General features: G+C 45.9%; 1 long non-coding RNA gene across 1 annotated transcript in view; it reads left to right on the top strand.

The window, feature by feature from the left end:
- The window catches only part of LOC137541852 (uncharacterized), a 156,251-nt gene that overhangs the window by 96,338 nt on the left and 33,470 nt on the right, over window positions 1–26,443 (top strand). The window contains exon 2 of the long non-coding RNA XR_011025291.1: window positions 16,398–16,541. This is a non-coding gene — a long non-coding RNA (uncharacterized lncRNA). The remainder of the gene's footprint in view (window positions 1–16,397; window positions 16,542–26,443) is intronic.

The raw sequence follows: 26,443 nt of genomic DNA, 5'->3' as shown, positions 1-26,443 counted from the left end.
GGGGGGAGGGTGAAGGGCCTACAAAGTGGTCAGATGTGATGGCAGGTGGGGCGAGTGGCGGGGACAAAGCTATCGGCCGTCAGAGCTCTGCTGCACTTGGCAAGAGGGAAGGGAGGAGGAGCGGGCCCCCGTAGCCCTTAGATTCCCTAATAACTGGGGGGGGGGGGGGGGGGGGGCAGAGCCGGATTAAGGCTACATGGGGCCCCAAGCAAAGTAACTGATTTGGGCCCCCCATCATGTCGTAATAGAATCAGAAGATGCAGCTGCACAGCAACATGCCACACACACCGGGGAAGCCGAGCTACTGGTTGCTATGGGAAACAGCCCGCTTTCCTCTGTGGGTGCACAATGCAGGGAATAGCAGCGGCAAAATGCAGAGTGAGAGATGAATGGCTGGGACATTTGCACTCAGGGGCTGGGGCACCCCTGTGAAGAGGGCGCCAGATATTACAGCAGCAGCACTTTCCCCCTGCATCTCCAGCCTGGCAATAGCAGAAAGCTCTGGACACCGCCAAACCGGAAGCCGTTCCCCAGACATTCACCTATTGCGATCCAAGCAATAGAGGTCCCGTCATCCGGAGCCCATCTGTCTCCTCTAGAGTGCTGCCGCTTTGTTACCACTACCATTACTACTTCCTACTTCCTGTCTGATCTGAGAATCAGGAAGTTCAGAGCGAGCGGCTGCACTGTAGAAGAGACAGATGGGTTTCAGATGACGGGATCTCTATCGCTTGGATCATGGATAGGTGAGTGAGCGTTTGCCATCTGCTGCTATCATTCTTGCTGCAGCTGTGGTTCTCTGTGGGAAGGGAGGGCGGAGTGGGCAGCGGCAGAGCGCACAGTAGCAGGAGGGGGACCTAGGAGGAGAGCCTGGCTCTGAAGACAATCAGCAGCGCACGGCATCATTTGACCAGACAAATAACATTTATATCGCACTTTTCTCCTGGCGGACTTAAAGCGCCAGAGCTGCAGCCACTAGGATGCGCCCTATAGGCAGTAGCAGTGTTAGGGAGACTTGCCTAAGGTCTCCTACTGAATAGGTGCTGGCTTACTGAACAGGCAGAGCTGAGATTCGAACCCTGGTCTCCTGTGTCAGACGCAGAGCCCTTAAAGAGACTCCGAGCAGTGCCTGTGGGTATGCCTTTAAGCATACCCACAACTAATTAATTACATCCTCACACCTACCAGCATGATGTTTGTAATTATATCCCCCTGGGTTCCTTATATTTCATTGCATTGTGCTGAATCGAGCTGCTGACTTTGGAGAAAAGTCGTCCTGTGGTCGCGATTTCAATCACGAATATAGCGAAAACTAAAAGGCATAGGGCGGCCGTTTATATATCGTTAGAAAGAGGAGAGAAAGAGAGCTTTAAAATGATATGCAACTTTCCATAGTTACTGCACAGCTCAGAGTCCCTTTTTAACCATTATACCATTCAGCCACCGCTGACAGGATGGCGAGGGCTAATTTATGTGCTGATGGGGCCCCTTTGACTCTGAATGGGGCCCCAAGTGACTGCTTTTGTTGCCTGGTTGGTAATCCGGCCCTGGGGGGGGGGGGGGGGGTATTTGCTGCAGTGGGTCCTATGATTGTTGTTAGCTGGGGGCACCAGAGCAGTATAGTTACATCCCTGGAGTGGAGGTAATGAAATGACCCCCCCCACCTTATCATCTGCAGGAAGGAACGTCAGCCACCTTGCCCTATCTCTGAGCCTTCTTTCAGATCAGATCTTACCTCTGTGCAGGAAGTGAGGGATAATTACACACATACAATGCGTTTGTTAAAAGGCGTTACTGTTCCATAGCTTTGCAATATTTTCTCTGTGTTTTATTCACTAATGGCATGAAAAAAGCTTCTTGAACTGGCTTTTGTGCCTAATTGGAAATGGGATTCTTGTCTCTTCTGTTTTGATGGAAGCCAGCTAGATGTGGTGGTTAATCTTAGTACCATATGTGCTAACTGACTTTTCTGGAAATTGTGTGTAGGAAGTGATTAATTTAGGCTCAGCAAGTATTGACTGCTGGAAACACTGTAGATGCTGATTAATGTGGACATTATGTTAGCAAACTGCAGGTAACGTGTGATGTGATAACAGTCTGGGCTCTACTTTACAGATTTCCTTTAGGTCTGTTGCTTCACTCTATATAAAGTGGCTTGTCTGCATAGACCATCACCAGTTAAGGCCCGTACACACGCCTGACTGCAGGCAAAGACGGGTCCGTCGTCACGTTCCAGCGACAGTCCGGCGTGTGTACAGTCTGTCTGCAGACTGATAAGGCTGTTTCTGAGCGATCCGCCCGGTGGATCGCTCAGAAACAGCCTTATCAGTCCGCCGACAGACTGTACACACGCCGGACCTGAAAACCCGCCCGGCGGGAGGTGACGATGGACCCGTCGTTGCCTGCAGTCAGGCCTGTGTACGGGCCTTTACTGTACGAAACTGGCTCTCATTTGGTGGCATGAACACTACATGAGTAGCACTCTTACCTTACATAGGGTAGCACGATGGCTAAGTGACCACTCTAACCACGCAGAGTTAGAGTCATAGTATGGGGTGGCATGATAGCTAGTCAAGTAGCACTTTCTACATACAGAGTTATAGTCCCAGTATAGATTGGCCTGATGGATAAGCTTCTAGCACTCTCTCCTTGCAAAGCTGAGTTCCAGTATAGGGTGGCATAGTGGTTAACTGACTAGCACTCTCATCTTGCAGAGGTGGAGTCCCAGTATAGGGGGGCATAGTGGTTACGTGACTAACACTCTCATCTTGCAGAGGTGGAGTCCCAGTATAGGGTTGCATAGTGGTTAAGTGACTAGCACTCTCATCTTGCAGAGGTGGAGTCCCAGTATAGGGTGGCATAGTGGTTAAGTGACTAGCACTCATCTTGCAGAGGTGGGGTCCCAGTATAGGGTGGCATAGTGGTTAAGTGACTAGCACTCTCATCTTGCAGATGGGGAGTTCCAGTATAGGGTGTCATAGTAGTTAAGTGACTAGCACTCTCATCTTGCAGAGGTGGAGTCTCAGTATAGGGTGGCATAGTGGTTAAGAGACTAGCACTCTCATATTGCAGAGGTGGAGTCTCAGTATAGGGTGGCATAGTGGTTAAGTGACTAGCACTCTCATCTTGCAGAGGTGGAGTCCCAGTATAGGGTGGCATAGTGGTTAAGTGACTAGCACTCTCATCTTGCAGAGGAGGACTCCCAGTGTAGGAGGCATAGTGGTTAAGTGACTAGCACTCTCATCTTGCAGAGGTGGAGTCTCAGTATAGGGTGGCATAGTGGTTAAGTGACTAGCACTCTCATCTTGCAGAGGTAGAGTCCCAGTATAGGGTGGCATAGTGGTTAAGTGACTAGCACTCTCATCTTGCAGAGGAGGACTCCCAGTGTAGGATGGCATAGTGGTTAAGTGACTAGCACTCTCATCTTGCAGAGGTGGAGTCTCAGTGTAGGGTGGCATAGTGGTTAAATGACTAGCACTCTCATCTTGCAGAGGTGGAGTCCCAGTATAGGCGGGCATAGTGGTTAAGTGACTAGCACTCTCATCTTGCAGAGGTGGAGTCCCAGTATAGGGGGGCATAGTGGTTAAGTGACTAGCACTCTCATCTTACAGAGGAGGACTCCCAGTGTAGGATGGCATAGTGGTTAAGTGACTAGCACTTTCATCTTGCAGAGGTGGAGTCCCAGTATAGGGTGGCATAGTGGTTAAGTGACTAGCACTCTCATCTTGCAGAGGTGGAGTCCCAGTATAGGGGGGCATAGTGGTTAAGTGACTAGCACTCTCATCTAGCAGAGGAGGACTCCCAGTGTAGGAGGCATAGTGGTTAAGTGACTAGCACTCTCATCTTGCAGAGGTGGAGTCTCAGTATAGGGTGGCATAGTGGTTAAGTGACTAGCACTCTCATCTTGCAGAGGTGGACTCCCAGTATATGGTGGCATAGTGGTTAAGTGACTAGCACTCTCATCTTGCAGAGGAGGACTCCCAGTGTAGGATGGCATAGTGGTTAAGTGACTAGCACTCTCATCTTGCAGAGGTGGAGTCTCAGTATAGGATGGCATAGTGGTTAAGTGACTAGCTCTCTCATCTTACAGAGGTGGAGTCCCAGTGTAGGATGGCATAATGGTTAAGTGACTAGCACTCTCATCTTGCAGTGGAGGACTCCCAGTGTAGGAAGGCATAGTGGTTAAGTGACTAGCACTCTCATCTTGCAGAGGTGGAGTCTCAGTATAGGGTGGCATAGTGGTTAAGTGACTAGCACTCTCATCTTGCAGAGGTGGACTCCCAGTATATGGTGGCATAGTGGTTAAGTGACTAGCACTCTCATCTTGCAGAGGAGGACTCCCAGTGTAGGATGGCATAGTGGTTAAGTGACTAGCACTCTCATCTTGCAGAGGTGGAGTCTCAGTATAGGATGGCATAGTGGTTAAGTGACTAGCTCTCTCATCTTGCAGAGGTGGAGTCCCAGTGTAGGATGGCATAATGGTTAAGTGACTAGCACTCTCATCTTGCAGAGGTGGAGTCTCAGTATAGGGTGGCATAGTGGTTAAGTGACTAGCACTCTCATCTTGCAGAGGTGGAGTCTCAGTATAGGGTGGCATACTGGTTAAGTGACTAGCACTCTCATCTTGCAGAGGTGGAGTCTCAGTATAGGGTGGCATAGTGGTTAAGTGACTAGCACTCTCATCTTGCAGAGGAGGAGTCCCAGTGTAGGGTGGCAGAGTGGTTAAGTGACTAGCACTCTCATCTTGCAGAGGTGGAGTCTCAGTATAGGGTGGCATAGTGGTTAAGTGACTGGCACTTTCATCTTGCAGAGGTGGAGTCTCAGTATAGGGTAGCATAGTGGTTAAGTGACTAGCACTCTCATCTTGCAGAGGTGGAGTCTCAGTATAGGGGGCATAGTGGTTAAGTGACTAGCACTCTCATCTTGCAGAGGTGGAGTCCCAGTATAGGGTGGCATAGTGGTTAAGTGACTAGCACTCTCATCTTGCAGAGGTGGAGTCCAAGTATAGGGTGGCATAGTGGTTAAGTGACTAGCACTCTTATCTTGCAGAGGTGGAGTCCCAGTATAGGGTGTCATAGTGGTTAAGTGACTAGCACTCTCATCTTGCAGAGGAGGACTCCCAGTGTAGGATGGCATAGTGGTTATGTGACTAGCACTCTCATCTTGCAGAGGTGGAGTCTCAGTATAGGGGGGCATAGTGGTTAAGTGACTAGCGCTCTCATCTTGCAGAGGTGGAGTCTCAGTATAGGGGGGCATAGTGGTTAAGTGACTAGCACTCTCATCTTGCAGATGTGGAGTCCCAGTATAGGGTGGCATAGTGGTTAAGTGACTAGCACTCTCATCTTGCAGAGGTGGAGTCTCAGTATAGGGTGGCGTAGTGGTTAAGTGACTAGCTTTCTCATCTTGCAGAGGTGGAGTCTCAGTATATGGTGGCAGAGTGGTTAAGTGACTAGCACTCTCATCTTGCAGAGGTGGTGTCTCAGTATAGGGTGGCATAGTGGTTAAGTGACTAGCACTCTCATCTTGCAGAGGTGGAGTCTCAGTATAGGGTGGCATACTGGTTAAGTGACTAGCACTCTCATCTTGCAGAGGTGGAGTCTCAGTATAGGGTGGCATAGTGGTTAAGTGACTAGCACTCTCATCTTGCAGAGGAGGAGTCCCAGTGTAGGGTGGCAGAGTGGTTAAGTGACTAGCACTCTCATCTTGCAGAGGTGGAGTCTCAGTATAGGTTGGCATAGTGGTTAAGTGACTAGCACTTTCATCTTGCAGAGGTGGAGTCTCAGTATAGGGTGGCATAGTGGTTAAGTGACTAGCACTCTCATCTTGCAGAGGTGGAGTCTCAGTATAGTGGGGCATAGTGGTTAAGTGACTAGCACTCTCATCTTGCAGAGGTGGAGTCCCAGTATAGGGTGGCATAGTGGTTAAGTGACTAGCACTCTCATCTTGCAGAGGTGGAGTCCAAGTATAGGGTGGCATAGTGGTTAAGTGACTAGCACTCTTATCTTGCAGAGGTGGAGTCCCAGTATAGGGTGTCATAGTGGTTAAGTGACTAGCACTCTCATCTTGCAGAGGAGGACTCCCAGTGTAGGATGGCATAGTGGTTATGTGACTAGCACTCTCATCTTGCAGAGGTGGAGTCTCAGTATAGGGGGCATAGTGGTTAAGTGACTAGCACTCTCATCTTGCAGAGGTGGAGTCTCAGTATAGGGTGGCATAGTGGTTAAGTGACTAGCACTCTCATCTTGCAGATGTGGAGTCCCAGTATAGGGTGGCATAGTGGTTAAGTGACTAGCTTTCTCATCTTGCAGAGGTGGAGTCTCAGTATATGGTGGCAGAGTGGTTAAGTGACTAGCACTCTCATCTTGCAGAGGTGGTGTCTCAGTATAGGGTGGCATAGTGGTTAAGTGACTAGCACTCTCATCTTGCAGAGGTGGAGTCTCAGTATAGGGTGGCGTAGTGGTTAAGTGACAAGCACTCTCATCTTGCAGAGGAGGAGTCCCAGTGTAGGGTGGCATGATGGCTACTTGACTGGCACTCTTTTATTACAGAGTTAGAGTCCTTGTGTAGGGTGATGGGATGAATAAGTTACAAACTCCTTGCAGAGCAGAGACATATTGGCGAAGTGATTAGCACTCTCAACTTGAACAGTTAGAGTCCCAGTAGAGGATGTCACGATGGTTAAGTGGCAAGCTCTCTCTTACCTTGCAGAGTTACACTTCCAAGGTAGAACCTTTCCTCCTCATAGATGACTCCATTGTATACTTTAATGGCACCACTACCTTCATTTCTAAACTGTTTTTAGAGTATATATTAATCTTTTTGGTGTCTCTGTTGTATTACTATTTGCATACTGTGTCCACCCTTGGTGGAAGGGTGTTGCTCCTTTGTTCAAATCTACAGAGAGTGACTTTTTAATCTGAGTGGGGATAGGTTCATTTTCCCCACCAGCCTATACAGTGGTTGACTTTGTGGTAATCCACCTTTATGAGTATTATTTGATACATAGAACCAATAACTTATTGCCCGATGAAGCGGGTTTTATCCCATGAAACGCATTTCACTTTTTTGAAGTTCTACTATAATACTGGATACTGACTGTCCGAATCTTTTTGGGGAGGTAAGTCCACCACTACCTCCCATTTGAATAGTTTTAATGTATTTTATTCTTACTTACTGTAGTCCCTTACACACCCTTACACAGTTCTGGGTTACCATGAGCTTGCTGGTTAGTCTGTGCCTCTCGGATTTACAAGCCCTACTCCATAGAGCCAAATTAATCCATGCCATGCACTGATGAGGATCAAACAATCCGAAACAGTCTGTATGCATGTTGGATTATTATGGCTCTGTACATATTAACAAGCTGACACATCATTGCATTCCAGGGGTTCTGGAGGTGTGTTTAGCTTCTAAGGGTACAATGGTTAATTTGCATATATTCAGCAGTGGTGCCTGGGAGACATCTCGAGCTCACTCCAACCTAAATTATCGCAAATTCTTTCTGTTTTAGGAAAGCAAACTTTTGTTTTTCTTATTCTTACTTGGCACTTCTGTTTTGTAATCATCAAACCCCTCTTCCATATGATACTCCCCAATTGGATCCTCCCTTTTCCTTTTATAGTCCTCTCATCCATATGCAGCAAACCTCCTCCATGACCAGCAGCCTCTATGGACACCAGCACCACAAGGTCTGGGCCTTTTTGGCCTATCCAGAAGTCTGGCCTTGATTCTTTAACTTGATTCATTAAGCAGCACTGCTAAAGCAGCACACTTTAATGTGAAGGAGCAGCCGCTAATGCATGCCTTACATGCCTTACATAGCAGTGCTTGCTGCTATGTAAGGAGCGTTCCTTCTTTAGGAGCGTGCCTTCCTTAGATAGGAGTGTGGGACACAGGAAGATTTCCAGACGGCCAGAAAGATGTGGGAAGAGGCTAGGGGGAGATATGAGGAGAGAGAGGAAGAATGGAAATTAGAGAACAGCAAATGGGGAAAACCGGGGAGGTGTGGAGCCCTGGGAGCGGTGGATGACCTGAGGCACAGAAGTGAATGTGGCCTAGATACGGCCAGAGCCGATAGACCAGATATATGTTGGAACGGGTGGAGAAAGGGAAAGAGAGAATGTGTAGAGAGGATGGGTACGAATGTAATTAAAGAAAGGGTGTGAGCATGCTGAGGAGACTGAATGGAACTCGGAGTACAAAAGTGTGAAGTAAGAAACCGGAGACAGGAACTACCTAGGCCACAGGCCCCCCCTTTCTGTTTTTTGTGGTTTTTTTTTGCTTTGTACTTTACGGATATTGTGATTGCTGTTTGGTTTGATTTTTTTTGTTTAGATATACATATACTTATATATATACGTATTCAAGATTAAATAAATTGTCAAACGATGATGCAAAATAAACCCAACATAAGAGGGCTCCGGTGAAGCGCAGCTAACCTAGTTGGGTATAGTACAATTTTGTACGCTGAGTTTGAAAAAAAAAAAAAAAAAAAGAAAAAAATTGATAGGAGTGTGCCTTCCTATACATAGTAACTATGCATAGGAAGGCACACTCCTTTCTAAGGAAGGCACACTCCTTTCTAAGGAAGGCACGCTCCTAAGCAAGGCATGCTCCTATCTAAGGAAGGCATGCTCCTATCTAAGGAAGGCACGCTCCTAAGGAAGGCACGCTCCTAAGCAAGGCATGCTCCTATCTAAGGAAGGCACGCTCCTATCTAAGGAAGGCACGCTCCTATCTAAGGAAGGCATGCTCCTATCTAAGGAAGGCACGCTCCTAAGCAAGGCATGCTCCTATCTAAGGAAGGCACGCTCCTATCTAAGGAAGGCACGCTCCTATCTAAGGAAGGCACACTCCTAAGGAAGGCACACTCCTAATGAAGGCACGCTCCTATCTAAGGAAGGCACGCTCCTATCTAAGGAAGGCCCGCTCCTATCTAAGGAAGGCACGCTCCTATCTAAGGAAGGCACGCTGCTATCTAAGGAAGGCACGCTCCCATCTGAGGAAGGCACGCTCCTAAAGGAAGGCACACTCCTAAGGAAGGCATGCCCCTATCTAAGGAAGGCATGCTCCTATCTAAGGAAGGCACGCCCCTATCTAAGAAAGGCACGCTCCTCTGTAAGGAAGGCACGCTCCTATCTAAGGAAGGCACGCTCCTATCTAAGGAAGGCATGCCCCTATCTAAGGAAGGCATGCCCCTATCTAAGGGGGGCACGCTCCTTTCTAAGGAAGACACGCTCCTATCTAAGGAAGGCACGCTCCTATCTAAGGAAGGCACGCTCCTATCTAAGGAAGGCACGCTCCTATCTAAGGAAGGCATGCCCCTATTTAAGGAAGGCATGCCCCTATCTAAGGGGGGCACGCTCCTATCTAAGGAAGACACGCTCCTATCTAAGGAAGGCACGCTCCTATCTAAGGAAGGCACGCTTCTATCTAAGGAAGGCACGCGCCTATCTAAGGAAGGCACGCTACTAAGGAAGGCATGCTCCTATGTAAGGAAGGCACGCTCCTATCTAAGGAAGGCACGCCCCTATCTAAGGAAGGCACGCTTCTTAGGAAGGCACGCTCCTATCTAAGTAAGGTACGCTGCTATCTAAGGAAGGCACACCCCTATCTAAGGAAGGCACGCTCCTATCTAAGGAAGGCACGCTCCTATCTAAGGAAGGCACGCTCCTAAGGAAGGCATGCTCCTATCTAAGTAAGGTACGCTGCTATCTAAGTAAGGCACGCTCCTAAAGGAAGGCACACTCCTAAGGAAGGCACGCCCTTATCTAAGGAAGGCACGCCCCTATCTAAGGAAGGCACGCTACTAAGGAAGGCACGCACCTATCTAAGGAAGTCACGCTCCTATCTAAGGAAGGCACGCTCCTAAGGAAGGCACGCTCCTATCTAAGGAAGGCACGCTCCTAAGGAAGGCACGCTCCTATCTAAGGAAGGCACACTCCTAAAGAAGGCACGCTCCTAAGGAAGGCACGCTCCTATCTAAGGAAGGCACGCTCCTATCTAAGGAAGGCACGCTCCTATCTAAGGAAGGTACGCTCCTATCTAAGGAAGGTACGCTCCTATCTAAGGAAGGTACGCTCCTATCTAAGGAAGGCACGCTCCTATCTAAGGAAGGCACGCTCCTATCTAAGGAAGGCACGCTCCTATCTAAGTAAGGCACGCTCCTATCTAAGTAAGGCACGCTCCTATCTAAGTAAGGCACGCTCCTATCTAAGGAAGGCACGCTCCTATCTAAGGAAGGTACGCTCCTAAGGAAGGCACGCTCCTATCTAAGGAAGGCATGCTGCTATGTAAGGAAGGTACGCTCCTATCTAAGGAAGGTACGCTCCTATCTAAGAAAGGCACGCTCCTATCTAAGGAAGGCACGCTCCTATCTATGGAAGGCACACTCCTATCTAAGGAAGGCACGCTCCTATCTAAGGAAGGTACGCTCCTAAGGAAGGCACGCTACTATCTAAGGAAGGCACGCTCCTATCTAAGGAAGGCACGCTCCTATCTAAGGAAGGCATGCTGCTATCTAAGGAAGGCACGCTCCTATCTAAGGAAGGTACGCTCCTAAGGAAGGCACGCTACTATCTAAGGAAGGTACGCTCCTATCTAAGGAAGGTACGCTCATATCTAAGGAAGGCACGCTCCTAAGGAAGGCACGCTCCTATCTAAGGAAGGCACACTCCTAAAGAAGGCACGCTCCTAAGGAAGGCACGCTCCTATCTAAGGAAGGCACGCTCCTATCTAAGGAAGGCACACTCCTAAGGAAGGCACGCTCCTATCTAAGGAAGGCACACTCCTAAAGAAGGCACGCTCCTATCTAAGGAAGGCACGCTCCTATCTAAGGAAGGCACGCTCCTATCTAAGGAAGGTACGCTCCTATCTAAGGAAGGTACGCTCCTATCTAAGGAAGGCACACTCCTATCTAAGGAAGGCACGCTCCTATCTATGGAAGGCACACTCCTATCTAAGGAAGGCACGCTCCTATCTAAGGAAGGTACGCTCCTAAGGAAGGCACGCTACTATCTAAGGAAGGCACGCTCCTATCTAAGGAAGGCACGCTCCTATCTAAGGAAGGCATGCTGCTATCTAAGGAAGGCACGCTCCTATCTAAGGAAGGTACGCTCCTAAGGAAGGCACGCTACTATCTAAGGAAGGTACGCTCCTATCTAAGGAAGGTACGCTCCTAAGGAAGGCACGCTCCTATCTAAGGAAGGCATGCTGCTATGTAAGGAAGGTACGCTCCTATCTAAGGAAGGCACGCTCCTATCCAAGGAAGGTACGCTCCTATCTAAGGAAGGTACGCTCCTATCTAAGGAAGGCACACTCCTATCTAAGGAAGGCACGCTCCTATCTAAGTAAGGCACGCTCCTATCTATGGAAGGCACACTCCTATCTAAGGAAGGCACGCTCCTATCTAAGGAAGGTACGCTCCTAAGGAAGGCACGCTACTATCTAAGGAAGGCACGCTCCTATCAAAGGAAGGCACGCTCCTATCTAAGGAAGGCATGCTGCTATCTAAGGAAGGCACGCTCCTATCTAAGGAAGGTACGCTCCTAAGGAAGGCACGCTACTATCTAAGGAATGCACGCTCCTATCTAAGGAAGGCACGCTCCTATCTAAGGAAGGTACGCTCCTATCTAAGGAAGGTACGCTCCTATCTAAGGAAGGCACGCTCCTATCTAAGGACGGCACGCTCCTATCTAAGTAAGGTACGCTGCTATCTAAGGAAGGCACGCTCCTATCTATCTAAAGAAAGCACGCTCCTATCTAAGGAAGGTACGCTCCTATCTAAGGAAGGCACGCTCCTATCTATCTAAGGAAGACACGCTCCTATCTATCTAAGGAAGGCACGCTCTTATCTAAGGAAGGCACGCTCCTATCTGAGGAAGGCACGCTTCTATCTAAGAAAGGCACGCTCCTATCTAAGGAAGGCAGGCTCCTATCTAAGGAAGGCACACTCCTATCTAAGGAAGGTATGCTTCTATCTAAGGAAGGCACGCTCCTATCTATCTAAGGTAGGCACGCTCCTATCTATCTAAGGAAGGCACGCTCCTATCTGAGGAAGGCACGCTGCTATCTAAGAAAGGCACGCTCCTATCTAAGGAAGGCAGGCTCCTATCTAAGGAAGGCACACTCCTATCTAAGGAAGGCACACTCCTATCTAAGGAAGGTACGCTCCTATCTAAGGAAGGCACGCTCCTAAAGTGCTACTATGTAAGGCATGCATTAACGGCCGCTCCTTCACATTAAGGTGCGCTGCTTTACATTGCAGCTTAATGAATCAAGCCCATTGTGAGATAGTGAAAAAGTAAGGGGTATTCTTACGGAAGGTTGATAATGATGCACCATTAAGTACTGCAGGCTCTTGTGCAATTCTCTGGCTTGTTAGTCGCTAATGGAATTTGTGGAGGTGCAGAGTCAAGAGGGTGGCTTCCTCTATTCTTCCCGGTAATGGGGCCTTGGCTTCAGGAGACAGACAGGCAGCTTGTGTCTCTCTTCTGGAAATGGACCTGGTGTAATGGGACCCAGAGGTCAACACTGGATGGGGCAGGTAAGTGTAAAAACTTTTATTCTCAGAGACCTGTGAAGTTTCACACAACATTATTTCACTCAGAAGTGCTCCCTTTCTGGTATCCTCATTACAGCACCTTCTTTTGAAGTTAGCGGTAGAGCTGCTTGTATTATTGATCCTCCGGTCTCATTGAAGCCCAAAAGGACAGCTCCGTCTTTGAAATGAGAGGTTTTACGCTTTTCTTGAATAGTGGAAACCTGAAAGAGGCTCTAACCCTTCCTCGTTTTATCAAAAACTAAAGTAAATGCTTTGGCTGAAGTTGGCTATTAAAGAAAACTTCAAGTGACAGCAATATGGAATAAGACATTGGATTACTGACTTGGTCTCCTTACCTTTCAGTGGTTTTGACCCTTTGATTTTAATGATATGAGTGGCAAACCCAGAATGAGTATGCAGATTAAATGTTCTGACTCCTTCAGACTTAGCTGGCTCCTTCTTACATTTTACTCAATCTACTTAAGGTAACAAGAACAAACGGGTAAATGGCAATTTTAAAAAGAGATAGTGACGGCGACCTCTTTATTCCCCTCCCATCAAGTTTCCAAGTTTAAAGTGGACCGAAATTAAAAATACAAGATTTCAGAAATAACTTCTATTTTCTAAATTATAATAATAAATAGCAGCCTTTTTTTCAGCTGCCTGATGACAAATATAAAATATTTTACATTTATTGGAGGAGCCCCTCCCTTCCTTTCATATTGCCGGGACGGAATCCGGCAGGCTGGCGGAGGAGATAAAAACCAATACACAGGCTGCTACTGATGATGTCACAGGGGAGGTGGTCTCAGCTTGTGTGAGATTTCACATAGACGACGCCCCTGTGAGGGAGGGTAGCTGATGGCAAACATACCCATGATCTAAAACCTCCTACTAAGCTCAGAAGTAATGGCTGCCACCTGTATAACCCTAGTTAGGAAAAGAGAAGGGTGAAAAGCATGCCCTAAAATGCTCAAATGCTTGAAGGAGTGTTTATTTATCTTTGTATGTGTCAGAGTGGTGCAACTACATATTTTGAAAAAAAATGTTTGGTTTGGGTCCGCTTTAAATATTTGTGTTAAATGGAAACTTAAATTGCTGAAATCCACACAATCCAATTAGCTGATTAAATATAAACAGTCCACCATGTTGGTCATATTTATTCTTAGTATGGTGTGTAATGTCCCAAAGATAGATCCAAAATGTTCAACCTTGAGACAGATGCTGCCCCTTCCTGTGATAGGCCCCACCCTTCCTGTACTGAACCCCACCCCAACCTTTAAACAGTCCCATGCCAAGATCTCATTGGCCAGTGCAATCTCTCACAATTGAGAGAGCTGGTTTGGGGGCTTTAAAGTGGACCTGAAATCAAAACTTCCTCTCTGCTCTAAAAGATACGCAACAGCATAATAACCTTGGAAGAAAAACATTTCTTTGTTACAGCTGATACAGATCCTGCAATAAATCTGCAGTGTTTCTACTTCCTGCTTTTATGGAAGCAGACATCCTGTGTGTACAAAATTAGGTGCTCGGCTGAGGCAGCCAGCTGATACAGCTGAGAGATCAAATTACAACTTGGGATTAGACAGAGATGGCGGGGAATTAGACAGGCTAAACTCTCTAAATACACACAGGGTGCAATTCTCTATGTTTTACTTTTGTCCTGTGCAAGAGTTCAGGTCCACTTTAATAATATGGGGAAAATCTATTCCAAAGCAGTGGGGTGGGGATCACCGCAGAGAATTTAGCTCAAACTTGACAAACTGAGACCCGATTGTACTGAGTGTACCTGACAGTGCTGCTTGTTTTTTTTATTCTTTGTGTTCTTAAAGTGGATCCGAGATGAACTTTTACTCATTGCATCATTGTGTTCCTTTCCCATTGTTTATAGGGCATTCCTCAAGCCAAATACTTTTTTTTGTTTTGTTTTAATACTCTAATTCCCTATAAACTAAACAAACCTCGCCCACAACTTCTCCAAAACACAGAGGCACTCAGACCCATGTAGCAAGGCTTATGGGAGCTCAGTCTGGGCAGGAGGAGGAGGAGGAGGTTACTAGCCAGAGATTTCAGAGGCAGAGGGGAGGGGGGAGTGAATTTTTCCCAGGCTGAGGGGTGGAGATGCAGTTGCAGATTACCTGTGTAATGATGACAAACAGAACATGGCTGCCCTCATTGTATCACAGGAATAAATCATCATAAACTGTTGAAGCTGTTTGCAGCTAGATTTGCTGTGTAAACTATCTAACCTTTAGATAAGATATATAGACAAGTTGCTTGTTATAGTTAGTTTTTCATCTCAGCTCAGCTTTAACTGCTCCCCCCCTTTTTTTTTAAATCACACTAATTTGGTGTGACTAAAGTGGTTGGTGATTATGATAGAGATTGCCATCACCGAAAGCCAAAAATATGTTTATTTTAATTAGTCATGTGTCATGTTTCTAACCTACGGAAGAGATCCAAGTGCTATAAAAGCATCTTGCATCTGCATACTGTGGGATAACACCCAGAGAGCTCATTGTTCTTGTGCTTATCCCGCTAGCTGGGAGCTGCCTCATTGTGTGCTGCGCCATAATCAATCCTACTTTCTCTATAGAGACAACGTATATTACTACTTGGTTAACCTCTTAACATGGTGGTAGCTAAATAATTACCCACCCCCAACCCCTAAAGCTCATTCTTTTGAGGTAACCAATTACTACAAAGGGGTATAAGTGAAAGACTCTAGGATAGCATAATTTTATTTTTTGTGAAGTAAAACACACTTTTTTAAATCAGCTAAATATTTTTTCCTCTATAACCCTCATATTCCCCTGGGCAGGTGTGGGCAAACCACTTGTCTCTAACAAAGCTAACTTATTAAACTTTCCAAAGGAAAAAATAAAAAATGAACAGGTTCCCAGTATTACTGGCACTGTATGTATACGTACATGTTTCTCTCATCCAGGGCCGGGGCTACCGTAGGGGCAACCTCGACAATTGCCCCATGGGCCCGAGCCAGCTGCAGGACTCCCCCAGGTCATGCCTTATCTTATCTATTGTCTCCGGGGCCTCCGCAGTGTCTTCAGCAGAGTAGCATCTCACCTGTTTGGGCTCCATGTGCTCCCAGTCTTCATCATAGTTACATAGTTATTTGGGTTGAAAAAAGACATACGTCCATCGATTTCAACCAGAGAACAAAGTACAACACCAGCCTGCTCCCCCACATATCCCTGTTGATCCAGAGGAAGGCACAACACCAGCCTGCTCCCTCACATACCCCTGCTGATCCAGAGGAAGGTACAACACCAGCCTGCACCCTCACATATCCCTGCTGATCCAGAGGAAGGCACAACACCAGCCTGCTCCCACACATATCCCTGTTGATCCAGAGGAAGGCGAAAAAACCCTTACAAGGCATGGTCCAATTAGCCCCAAAAGGGAAAAAATTCCTTCCCGACTCCAGGTGGCAATCAGATAAAATCCCTGGATCAACATCACTGGGCATTACCTAGTAATTATAGCCATGGATGTCTTTCAACTCAAGGAAAGCATCTAAGCCTCCTTTAAATGCAGATATAGAATTTGTCATAACTACTTCCTGTGGCAATGCATTCCACATCTTAATCACTCTTAAGGCCCATACACACATCGGATTTTTCCGAATGACGGGTCGTTTGAACGTCGGGCGGATCGCTCAAAATCAGTCTTATCACCCGAACGACAGTCTGTACATACGCCCGATTTGGTGTGCGGACGACTGAACGACGGGACGTTCAAACGACCCATCGTTCGGAAAAATCCGACGTGTGTATGGGCCTTTACTGTGAAGAACCCTTTCCTAAATAAATGGCTAAAACGTTTTTCCTCCTCACAGGGTTTTCTTTCCTCCCTGACCCGGAGCAAGTTATTGCGTAATAATATGCCATGGATCATTGAGAAGATGTGGCCATCGGTGGATAAAGAAAGAGGAGAGTCGGCAGAGCCACGGACAGATAGAGGCGCATGCCCGTCGGGACAGGTGAGACACTACTCTCCTAAAGACTCTGGTCAGGTTTCAGGGGTGGCCTGAAAGCCGGCTTGGGGGCCATGTGGGCGCAAATCTGGCATCAACCAAGAGTCCCCAAATGTCTCTCTAGAAAGTGGAGGGCTCAGGTCTGTCCGGGGATGGGAGTCTCTCAAGGGGGGGGAGGGTCTGGATAATCTTGTCTGGGGGCCTCATTGTAAGTGGAACCGGCCCTGATCTCATCAGGTTTCAGGGACACTTAAAATATTAAAGAGGGACTGGAACTGTAGTGAAAATAATATAATGAATAAATTATTTATTGTTTACAATTACAATATTCACTTAGGGCTCTTTCACATTAGGGCAGATTTTCTGCGTTTCAACGCAACGGGTAAAGTTTGCGTTACCCAAGGTAACATGAAAGTCCATAGACTGTCATTTTAGCTTTCACATATAACGCAGCCTTTTTGTGCGTTGCGTTACACTGCACCCAGGCGCAGTTTTTCGGCCGACGCTAGCTTTATGCGTTACAATGTTAGTCAATGTAAAACGCACACTATGCGTGTTTTTAAACCGTTAACACAGGCAATCAGTCCCAGAATGCAACAGAGGAACAATGTAGAAAGTTGAAAACTAAAAGAAAAAAAAATTACCTGCGTTTTCCTATGTGCTGTAACGCATTGAAAACGGATTAAAAACGCACACTCACTGCAGTGCAATGCATATCAAAACTCATTAAAACGCATACAACAAAACGTATGCTTTGAGCGTTCTCCAACGCAAGCTCTGATGTGAAAGAGCCCTAATAGATTATTTTGTCAGTGTTTTCCCATTGTAAAATGTTTCCTCTCTCTGAGTTGCATTCTGAAATGTATCACTGGGGGTGACGTCTTTAGTCCTGCCAGGTGATCTGTACGGAATGTTTGTTACTGAGAGTTCTATGCACAGATGAAGATATAGCTTGCTTGGCAATTGGAAAAAGCCATTATTTCCCACAATGCAAGAGGGTCACGGACCGTAAAGTGTCAAACCTTACGACATCACAGTAGGGGAGGGGTTTCACCACAATATCAGCCATACAGAAGCCCCGATGATCTATTCAAGAAAAGGTAAAGATTTATTGTGGGAAAGGGAGTTTCAGCCACTGACTGGGAGTAAGTTCAATCCTTGGTTATAATTTCTCCTTAATTAAATAGGAACTTCAGCCTAAACAAACATACTGTCATTAAGTTACATTAGTTAAAATAGATAGGTAGTATAATCTCTTACCCACCCTGTTTTAAAAGAACAGGCAAATGTTTGTGATTTCATGGGGGCAGCCATCTTTTTGGTTGAAAGGAGGTGACAGGGAGCATGAGACACAGTTCCAACTGTCCTGTGTCCTGATCACCCCTCCCCGCTGTGAGGCAACGAGAACAACAACATTAGAAATCCCATCATGCTTTGCACAGCATCAGGGGAAAATGCAAGGGCAGATTTCTTTGATGGGGCGGAGCTTAGCTTCTAAGCAGCTAAAAATGAGGCTTGGGTATGAAAAACAAAGTTCTGATGCTGTAAACCTGTTAAAGAAACACCAAGTCTTTTTAGTGCTGCTGAGTAGATTTTTAGTCTGGAGGTTCACTTCAAGTTGGGGGGGAGGGGGTGACCTGGGAGGACCTGGCAGCCAGCTTGGGAACCAAATTTTGCATCAACCAAATGTCCCCAAATGCTGCTTTAGAAATTGGGGAATCAGGTCTGGGAAATCGGGGGGACTGTCTGATCTTGCCCAGGGGCCCCACTGTAAGTAGAACCAACCCTGATTTCATCGTGCCAAAGGCTGTTTCAGGTATGCTTTAAATATAGTATTTATTGGTATGGTAGTGATATTCTATGACTGTTTTATGTTCACAATACAGCATCTCTCTCCAGCTTTCTGCCTGCCTTGCCTGGATGACAAGGGTCCAAGATTCTTGCTGTTAATGATCACAGTGAGGTTTCGGGTTAAGCATGTGCCCCGGCTGCGTTAGCAGGGAATCTGTAAATGGGAGCTGCAGCTTCATCACGGCTCGCCAATCGCCATTGCTCACCGCCGCTACATGCGACTTTCATAACTCACCCCTTAAATGTCTTCTCCCAAAAATAGTCCTGAGCCTGCGCTGGAGTCATTAGACTGGAGCCCCCTCCAGGGACAGTGAATGATGAGAGCGTTTAATGTTTTCTGTAAGGCTTTGCAGAATAGTGTCAGCACTATATAAATGTGTAAATAAATAGATCAGCGCACCAGATTTCTTTGTCTCATTTCCATCTTAGCTTCGGAAAATCACGTAAAAAACACAAAGCGCTGTGATTCTACAAACCTGTCTTCGTGGTAAACTATTTCCTTCTGGGATTTCCTGAGCATCCTATAGATCATGTGGTTGCCTGGTGTAGCGTTATTATTTTTATTGCTCCGCGTGAATGCTGAGGTGTGAATAGCATCCTTGACCGCAGGGCATTTAAATTGACTGAGCTTTCTGATGTGTTAAAAGAAACCTTTGCGGAGAGAAGCGTAGAGTATGTGGCGGCCGAGCTGCTTCTAAACAAATGCTGGTTTCTGGGCTGCCGGGTTCACTTTATTGGAGTCATTTATATCCAGTTCTTATTATGAATTTGTATAAACCACCAAAAAAATAGATCAACCATCTACTAATCACGGCCATGGAAGTAAGTATAATCTTACACATACAAACAGAAATCCATGACTGACAAAACTACACAACACACTGATAGTAAATAAAATAATGAAATAATTACGTATCCCAAAAATTCAAATTAAAACAATCCCATTGGGCTTGATTCACAAAGCGGTGCTAACCCAGTTAGAGACTTTAAGCGTCATAGCCATTGCACCACGCTGGTGAAAAGCCAGTTTAGGCGTGATAAGTTTAGGTGTGATAAGTTTAGGCGTGATAAGTTTAGATAAGTTTAGATCGCGCGCAAAGTCCCGCACGCATAGCAGCGCCATTAAACTCTATGCGAAGTGCACCAGACTTTGCAAGCGCAAAACTTTTGATCAGCTGTGCACTGCGGTATCACGCCTAAACTTATCACACCTAAACTTATCACACCTAAACTTATCATTCCTAAACTTATCATTCCTAAACTTATCACACCTAAACTTATCACGCCTAAACTTATCACGCCTAAACTTATCACACCTGGGGCTCGATTCACAAAGCGGTGCTAACCCAGTTAGCATGCCTAAAAGACTTTAGGCATGATAACCATTGCACCATGCTGGTGAAAAGCCAGTTTAGGCGTGATAAGTTTAGGTGTGATAAGTTTAGGTGTGATAAGTTTAGGCATGCTAAGTTTAGATAAGTTTAGATCGCTTGCAAAGTCCCGCACGCAAAGCAGCGCCATTAAACTTTATACAAAGTGCACCAGACTTTGCTAGCGTAAAACTTTTGATCAGCTGTGCACTGCGGTGCTAACGCAGTTGGCGCTTAAACTTAGCATGCCTAAACTTATCACACCTAAACTTATCATGCCTAAACTTATCACACCTAAACTTATCACTCCTAAACTTATCATGCCTAAACTGAGTTTAGGCATGATAAAGGGCTTTTCACCAGGGTGCTAACTGTTAGCACCGCTTTGTGAATCAAGCCCCTAAACTTATCACACCTAAACTTATCACACCTAAACTTATCACACCTAAACTTATCATTCCTAAACTTATCACGCCTAAACTTATCACACCTAAACTTATCACACCTAAACTTATCATGCCTAAACTGAGTTTAGGCGTGATAAAGGGCTTTTCACCAGTGTGCTAACTGTTAGCACCGCTTTGTGAATCAGGCCCATTTTCTGCATTCGCTGAGTAATCAATCATATAAAACTGTACACTAAAGAGCACCAAATATCTACAGTTGGCAATAGTGGGAAGCACTACAATGCAAAATACGGAAAGAAAACAGCCGCCTGCAGGGCCGGGCCGAGGCATAGGCTGGAGAGGCTCCAGCCTCAGGGCGCAGTGTAGGAGGGGGCGCAGAATTCATTCAGCTGTCATTCCTAATTGTGTTTGAAGCAGAAAGAAATAAGAAAAGGGGATACATGGCAGTGACTGCAAGCCAGATAACTAGATATTAAGGTGTTGGGGAGGTTGTGGGCCCTGTGATGCCTCTTAGTCTAATAGCAATCAGTGTTTGATGGCTCGGGTGGCAGGGATGGAGGGGCGCACTTTGGTGTCTCAGCCTTGGGTGCTGGAGGATCTTGTCCCAGCTCTGGCCGCCTGCATAACCGTCAGACCAATTTGACCTAAACTTATCTGCTATTTGTCTGACGGTTATGCAGGCGGCTGTTGTGATTGTTTTAATTTTAATTTTTGGGATACGTCATAATAAATAATTTCATTATTTTATTCACTATCAGCCTGTTGTGGTAGTTTTGTCAGTCATGGATTTCTGTTTGTATGTGTAAGACTTATTATGAATTTGTGCACAATGCTTTTGTTTCACAAATAAAAAAATCATCTTTCGCCATCCTTTGCTATGGTCTAATTGGACCTTATAGCCAGGGCAGCCATCAGGGGTGGGGGGGGGGGGGGGGGGGGGCATCTGACACTGCAATGAGGGGCCCAGGGCTTCTGGGGGCCATGCCCCCCCCTCCAAAGTGCTGGAAGGGCCACATGTGCTGGCTGCGGCCTGTGGCTCACTAACCAGCACACCGCGCTCCAGCACAATAGGGGCACCTATACCTGGCTAGGGCAGGTAGACGATCTGAGACAGAAGGGGACAAGAGGTAACACAGGGGGATAAAAGAGGCACGGGGGAAGAGAGGCAGACAAGAGAGACACAGGGAGAAAAGAGATGAGACAGGAACATGAGGTCACACAGAGGGACACAAAAGAGGCACAAACTGAGGTGAGACAGAGGGGGACACAAGAGGCACAGGAAGAAAAGAGGGGGACAAAAGAGAACGGAGAAAGGATAAGAACGGACCTACAAGTCCATATCTCATTTGTTAACCGGGGACTATCTGTATTTTGCTAGTATTTGGCTCCACCCACAACATGTCATGGTCACGCCCACTTTTTGCCGCATGACGCTGTGCATGCCGCTCTCTTCAGTGTCAGAGCCATGCACATTTTTCGCCGCAGTGCACTTTGCGCACAGACACAGGGGTGGGGTGGCTAGTGGGCGGGTACAGCAACCAGTGGGAGGGCCCAGGGAGGGGGGTGCCCAGGCCTGATGATGTGTGAGGGGCCCCAAAATTTCTGATGGCAGCCCTGCTTATAGCACACTCTCTGGGGCCACGTATGCCGTACGCGTTCCCATGCACTGCACACTGTACATGTGCCCATTCTCTGGGGATACACATATTGTTAATATACACTCTGAATGTGCCCCAACATGCTCTAATTACATGTACCTGCGAGTTCTACTTGTATCCACATTCTGTATGCATGCATGCTCTATATGTGCTCATGCTCAGTACACATGCACACTATACATTCCCTCTCTAGATACACGAGTTGTGTACATGCGCACAGGGCCGCCTTTACCATAAGGCACTGTAGGCTCTTGCCTACAGGCACCTTATGTGGCAGAGGCGGCTCCCGTCCCTTCCTGAATGTCCCCTCTCTCCGCCTAGCCAGAGGGCGATGTCACTTAGCACCGGACTGCAGTCCAGCAGCTTCAGGCACATTGTTAGGGGCAGAGATCTGAGGCTTAATCAGTGCCTCCCGTGAAAGTGAGAGTAGCATGGTGGGCGGGGTGGGTATTGCATCCTCCTCTCTCTGTCGCTTCAGAGCCAATCAGCTTTGCACTCTGGCCACACACTGCCATTTGCTGCCTGCTTTTCTCATCTTGGTGGGGTTTAGGCTGGAGGCAATGTAAGGTGGTTTTTTTATTATTCAAGTAGAGGGGACCTTATCCAAAATTTTGCTAAGAAGGTCCATTCTTTGAATTTTAATGCTGCTAGGTTCATCTAGCTTTTTATTAAGAAAATAAGGGCAGGGATTGGGTATGTGACCTGTGTTGAGGGGCGGAGTTTAGGGCACTAGAATCTGTGGGGGACATTTATCAAGAGAGACAAAATATTGGTAGGTTTTTAGAAATCCATTCAGAACAGTCTCAGACATCTTAAGAAATAACTAGATAGTGCAGTTTCCTTCTAAATTGTTGTAAAACAGGAGGAGTTTCTCAGACAGTGCAGTGTGTGAGGGAAATAGCTGTTGCCAAGGTAACCAATACGTCTGCTGTATTGCATCAATGCCCAGCACTGGAAGGGTTAAAGAGAATCTGTACTGTAAAATTCTTACAATAAAAAGCATACCATTCTATTCATTATGTTCTCCTGGGCCCCTCTGTGCTGTTTCTGCCACTCCCTGCTGCATTCTTGGCTTGTAATTGTCATTTTTATGCAGTGTTTACAAACAAAAGACATAGCAAGTGATAGGCTGAGAGTAGCTCAGTGTATGAGTCATAGAGAGTGTGCAGGGGGCCTGGAGAGGGTGTGTATAGCTTCTATCCAATCACAAGCAGCACAGCACATTCCAGCCTGACTGCCTGAGCCCAACAGACCCGACAGAGGAGAGAAGATTAGATCATATAACAGAGATAACACAGCCACTGTGCAACTAGGAAAGATTACAGTAAGACAGAGCACATTAGAACAGCTATAGGAACTTATAGGATAGAAAAAATAAGGCTCAAAATTTTGTTACAGAGTCTCTTTAAGCACAACAGCTTCACAGGGCACCCAGCAGCAGGGGGGAGGAGCACTTCACAAATCATGCTTAGCTTGCACTCCTGCACTATCTGTAGAACTGCTATTCAGCACTTCTTAATCTGCGGCAGGTTAGGGATGGATTTGCACTTTTCTTAACTGTTCACGCTAAACTGCCACTATTAAGTAGAATTTAGGAATATTCTTATTATCATGCAGAACTGCTGGTGAGAACTGTTTAAGAAGCAATAACTGTCGGTAATGCTTTTGATAAATCTGGCCCTCTGTGCCTACAAGATCCTGAAGTGGAAACCCAGCCCTGCATGCGCAGTCTGCACGTACTCACACAAAGTACATACCCATGAAGTAGACACACGTGATTAACACTTATTCACGCTGTACACCTACCCACTCTGTGTTCAGCCATGCACTGTATTCTTACATTCTGTACACCCACATACTGTACACATATGTGGGGTACACCCATGCACTGCACACCTGTGCCCTCAACATTTACACACGTTATGTATTTACCCACATCGTGCACACATGTTCTGCACACACACTGTACACCCACTTGCTGTACACTTACTTATGTACACTAACCTACATGCTGTACACCCCACACACTATTTTATACTCAATAGGCACTAGTTTGTTCTTTTTCATTAGATCTACGCTAATTTAATTTAGTAAATCAGGCTGAGGCCTGGTGCACACTAGAGCGGTTCTGGAGCATTTTTAAAAATGCTAGCAGTTTGAAAACTGCTTGGCTAATGTATTTCAATGGGCTGGTGCACTCCAGAACGGTTTGTTTTTTCCACAAACGCAAACTCGGGGGCTGCAGCATTTTTTAGATTTCTGAGGTGTTTCTGCATCAATGTTAAAGTATAGGAAAGTGGAAAACCGCTCTGAAAAACGCCAGATCAGAATGGTTTTCCAGACGTTTTTGTTACAGAAGCCGTTCAGTAACAGCTTAACTGCAACAATACGTGTAATCTGATAGACAAAAACGCTCCAAAAAACGCTAGGCATGTTTAGAAAACGTCTCTATCATGCCTAGAATCGCTCTGAAAATCTGCTTCAAAAAACTCTAGCGTTTTGCAGATCTGCTAGATGTTTTTGGTGTGCACTGGGCCTTATTTCGCTTGTTCAAAACATCTTATAAACTAGAATCTTCTATAAAACAATATAACGTTTTGTGTTATATGGAAAAAGCAAGATGTTTTGCATCAGGATGATACCATTTATTGGCTAACTTAGAGGTAAGTAAAAAGTAAGCTTTTGGCTAATAAGCCTTCAGACTTAGTTCCTGAATATTAACAAGAGGTTAAAACACACAACTTATATACACTGGACATTCAGAGGAGAAACATTCTTTTGCAAATATAAATAAATGTCAAATGCTTTAATTGCAACGTTACTAGGGTCTCGCAGGGATGCTAGCTAATTCATGACAAATAGATAAGACCAATTGTTAGCTAAAACATCACATGATACCACAGACTCCGGGTGATGGGGAGACATCATAAGTCCAGATTTCAAATGTGACTAAGCACACACACCATTTGTATAAGCTTAAGTGAATTGTGTAAGTTAAAACAATTTATCAGCACATGAAATACAATGGTTAGTGGCATTAAACACTATAAATAGAGTCTGTATTTTTAATCCTAAACTCCACACCAATTATAAACAAGTTAATGGCTCTGGCCCAAAAACTAAACCTTGTGTTCCCAAGCCTCTGAGCCATCTAGAGGATTCCCTCTACAGAGGTAAGTGCCTATCTTTTGCATTTTTCCCCAAAGGTTTACATGAAATAAAATGGTTCCAAATGAACACCTTCCCCCCTGAACTGATACATTTGAGCGATGACACCTCCCCCACTAGATGGATATGAGATGACATGGTAGTGTACATTGAATAAAGAACAGAGATGCATACATGTAATATCAAAGGGTGGAAGAACACAGAAAGTATAGTGCACACCCTTAGGCCCTTTCAGTTGGTGTGTTAGTGTGCGTTAGTATGCGTTAGTGCGCCTTGGTACGCATTTTTTCCATAGCAGTGCATTGGGAAGAAGATTTCAGTTAAACGCGTTAATGTGAACCGTGCCATAGAAAAACATGGGCATTACTTTGAAAATCAGTTTTCTTTCAGTTATAACTGAGAGCAACTGATTAACCTCCCTGGCGGTTTGTTAAAATCCACCAGGGGGCAGCAAATACCTTTTTTTTTAATTTTTTTTTTCATGTAGCGAGACAATGGGCCTGATTCACAAAGCGGTGCTAACAGTTAGCACCGTGGTGAAAAGCCCTTTATCACGCCTAAACTCTGTTTAGGCATGATAAGTTTAGGTGTGATAAGTTTAGGCATGATAAGTTTAGGTGTGATAAGTTTTTAGGTGTGATAAGTTTAAGCACCAACTGGGTTAGCACCGCAGTGCACAGCTGATCAAAAGTTTTGCGCTAGCAAAGTCTGGTGCACTTTGCATAGAGTTTAATGGCGCTGCTTTGCGTGCGGGACTTTGCGCGCAATCTAAACTTATCTAAACTTGTCATGCCTAAACTTATCATGCCTAAACTTATCGGGCCTGATTCACAAAGCGGTGCTAACAGTTAGCACGCTGGTGAAAAGCCCTTTATCATGCCTAAACTCAGTTTAGGCATGATAAGTTTAGGTGTGATAAGTTTAGGTGTGATAAGTTTAGGCATGATAAGTTTAGGTGTGATAAGTTTAGGCATGCTAAGTTTAAGCGCCAACTGCGTTAGCACCGCAGTGCACAGCTGATCAAAAGTTTTGCGCTAGCAAAGACTGGTGCACTTCGTATAAAGTTTAATGGCGCTGCTTTGCGTGCGGGACTTTGCAAGCGATCTGAACTTATCTAAACTTAGCATGCCTAAACTTATCACACCTAAACTTATCATGCCTAAACTTATCACGCCTAAACTGGCTTTTCACCAGCATGGTGCAATGGTTATCATGCCTAAAGTCTTTTAGGCATGCTAACTGGGTTAGCACCGCTTTGTGAATCGAGCCCATCATGCCTAAACTGAGTTTAGGCATGATAAAAATGGTTATCACGCCTAAGGGGCTCGATTCACAAAGCGGTGCTAACCCAGTTAGCACGCCTAAAATACTTTAGGCATGATAACCATTGCACCATGCTGGTGAAAAGCCAGTTTAGGCGTGATAAGTTTAGGCGTGATAAGTGTAGGTGTGAT

This window comes from Hyperolius riggenbachi, chromosome 12 (genome assembly GCF_040937935.1).
Source record: "Hyperolius riggenbachi isolate aHypRig1 chromosome 12, aHypRig1.pri, whole genome shotgun sequence".
NCBI classification, from domain to species: Eukaryota; Metazoa; Chordata; class Amphibia; order Anura; family Hyperoliidae; genus Hyperolius; species Hyperolius riggenbachi.
The sequence above is the reverse complement of the archived record's forward strand: the minus strand, read 5'-3'. Positions and strand labels throughout refer to the sequence as shown.